Source organism: Psammomys obesus, unplaced genomic scaffold, assembly GCF_907164565.1.
Source record: "Psammomys obesus unplaced genomic scaffold, mPsaObe1.curated_primary_1811, whole genome shotgun sequence".
Classification (NCBI taxonomy): domain Eukaryota; kingdom Metazoa; phylum Chordata; class Mammalia; order Rodentia; family Muridae; genus Psammomys; species Psammomys obesus.
This window is the reverse complement of record NW_026596079.1, coordinates 1,075,283-1,078,159: the sequence shown is the minus strand read 5'-3', so window position 1 is coordinate 1,078,159 and position 2,877 is coordinate 1,075,283. Positions and strand designations below refer to the sequence as shown.

The 2,877-nt window shown below is 43.8% G+C and overlaps 1 protein-coding gene and 1 non-coding gene across 4 annotated transcripts in view; both read right to left on the bottom strand.

Annotated features, from left to right (window-relative positions):
* Plec (plectin) overlaps positions 1-2,877 on the bottom strand; it is a 62,331-nt gene that overhangs the window by 43,429 nt on the left and 16,025 nt on the right. The gene's annotated exons all lie outside the window — the stretch shown is intronic.
* On the bottom strand, positions 472-574 carry LOC129690927 (U6 spliceosomal RNA). Its single transcript, XR_008722380.1, has one exon. It is a non-coding gene; the product is annotated as a U6 spliceosomal RNA (small nuclear RNA).

Below are 2,877 nucleotides of genomic sequence, written 5' to 3'. Positions count from 1 at the left end.
AAGGAAGGAAGGAAGGAAGGAAGGAAGGAAGGAAGGAAGGAAGGAAGAAAGAAGAAAAAAGACCAATATGTATACATGTGTATTTCACTGTGTGTATCTCTGGCTGGCTAGGAACTCACAGAGATCCACCTGCCTCTGCCTCTAGAGTGCTGGTATTAATGGCACGAACCACACCACACCCAGCTAACCCTGAGTCAGTGAGCCCCATTCGGCGTGCAGCTGTCTAACAACCCAGATACTTTGCTCAGAAAAAAAGCCGACACTAACTGTGGTTGCTGTTGCAGGCCGAAGAAAGACTCTGTTAACAATTACCTCAGCTATTCACTTGCGTGATTGTAAGGCTGTATTGTTTCTTTGAGACTGTAATCCTAGATGTTGGGCAGGTGGGGGTCCACTCTGTTGTTACGCCTAGAGAGGAACAATTGTAATACTAGCAAACATCTTAGAAATTCTAAAGTTTGTTTACTTTTTTAAAACATGGAACACTTCATAAATTTATGTGCCATCCTTTCGTAGGGGTCATGCTAATATTCTCTGAATTGTTCCAATTTTAGCGTGTGTGCTGCGGAAGCAAGCAGTTCAACCGAGTTCCCATGGAGGGCTGGGGCTGTGGGTCAGTGGCCTAGCATCAGCCCAGCATACACACACCCTGGATTCCATCCCCAGCATTGGGGGTTAGCGGGGAGGAAGGGCTTAAAAAACAAACAAGACCAGAAACCTGTTTGAGTAGAAAAATCAGGAAGATCTGAAGTTCAAGGTCATCCCCAGCTCCAAGGAGAGTTTCAGGCCAGCCTGGGCTAAAGTCACTGTCTCAGGGAAAAAAAGAAAGAAGTGTGTGTGTGTGTGTGTGTGTGTGTGTGTGTGTGTGTGTGTGTGTGTGGCAATGGGGCAGGGGGTGTCATCATTTAAATAAAATATTAACAGTAGAGAGTTAACAGTCTTCCTTGGGTCCTGTCCCTTTGTGATCCCAAACGAAGTGTAAATACAATCACTTCCTGTTCATTTCTCCAGTTTCCTCATAGGAAAAAAAAAATCAAGTAAATCCTAATTTGATCTTGATTTTTCTGTCTTTTAAGGTAAAAAGTGACATCCCACATACATGCTTTGACCCTGGCTTTTCCATCAACCCAAACCACATCAGTGTGGTCTTTCACACAGGTAAGACGCATTACTCTTGCCCCCTAAGTGGGCACACAGGAGGGTAGCTCTTGTTTCCTGCTTGTATTCATGCTATGTTTGATGGACACTTCCATTCATCTGTTGGCTATCTCCTCATCAACTAGTTTCAGAGATGCAGACCTTTGGATTTTTACCAATATAATTGCAATTGGAAAAGGGGTTTCTCTGTGCAACAGAGGCTGTCTTGCACTCACTTTGTAGACCAGGCTGGACTCAAACTCAGAGATCTGCCTGCCTCTGCCTCCCGAGCACTGGGTTAAAGGCATGGGCCACCATACCATGTGAAAATCAGAAAATTTAACAATAGTCACAGTCATGCCAAGGACATACAAAGTTCCTCACTGTACTAGTTTCTTTTTTAAATATTTATTTATTTACTTAGTTATTGTGTACGTGTGGAAGTCAGAGGATAACTTGTAGAAGTCAGTTCTCTCCTTCCACCAAGTGGGTCATGGGAACAAATTCAGGTCATTAGGCTTGGGAGTAAGTGTCTTTACCAGCAAGTTATAATTAAAAACAAAAACAAAAGCTAGTGTTCTAGGACAGGGAACTGGTTTAATCGGATGCATCCACTGCTATTGTTTGAATGTGATTTGTCCCCAAGGTAAAGGGATTGAGGTAGCAGACCTTAAGAGAAGTAATTAGCTGCTTAAGAAGGATTACTGTTGTCTCACGGGGGTGCCGTCCCTCAAGGGACAAGATTAGCTCTTTCAGAGCAGATTGTTCTCAGCCTGGATCTTCCCAAGATCTTTCTTCCAGAGCCATCAGCTCTGCCACGTGATGCTATTTACCAGGCTTTACTGTAGTCCAAAGGCCCTCCTTCCTCACAAGAGGCCAACCAGATGAAGCCACCTGATGTTAGATTTCAATCTCCCAACACCTCGCACTAAGTAAGCCTCTTTTCTTTATTAAATTATCCAGTCTCACCAGGCAATAGTGACACATGACTTTAATCCTAGCACTTGGGAGGCAGAAACTGGCAGATCTCTGCGTTCAAGGCCAGTCTGGTCTACAGAGAGAGTTCTAGGACAGCTGGGGCTATACAGAGTAACCCTGCCTTGAATAAGAAAAAAAGAAAAAAAAAAATCCAGTTTCAATTACTTCTAAGCCTTTTGGCTAACATCACGTGGAAAACAAATCAAGTATTTGATTGTACCAGTGAAGAATGAACTCAGGATGTTTCCATAGGAAGGAATATGACAATGTAAATTAATGTCACAGAAAGCTGATCATATTCTATCATTATAAAGTTACAAGGGGCGGGGGCTGGAGAGATGGCTCAGAGGTTAAGAGCACTGGTTTTTCTTCCAAACCTGAGTTCTATTCCCAGCAACCACATGGTAGTTCACAGCCACCTATAAGGAGATCTGGTGCATAATGAGATATTGTGTATACATAATAAATAAATAAATCTTAAAAAAAAAAAAGTCACAAAGGTCAGCTGGGATGGTGGGGGTGCATGCCTTTGATCTCAGCACTTGAGAAGCAGAGACAGGTGAATCTCTGAGTTCAAGGTCAGCCTGGCCTACAGAGAGAGTTTCAGACTGCCAGGGCCACACAGAGAAACCCTCCCTGTCTTAGGGGAAAAAAAAAAGTTACAAACGTACACCAGCTAGGTGTAACAGCACAGGTCTTTAATCCCAGCACTTGGGAGGCAGAGGCAGAGGCAGAGGCAGAGGCAGAGGCAGAGGCAGAGGC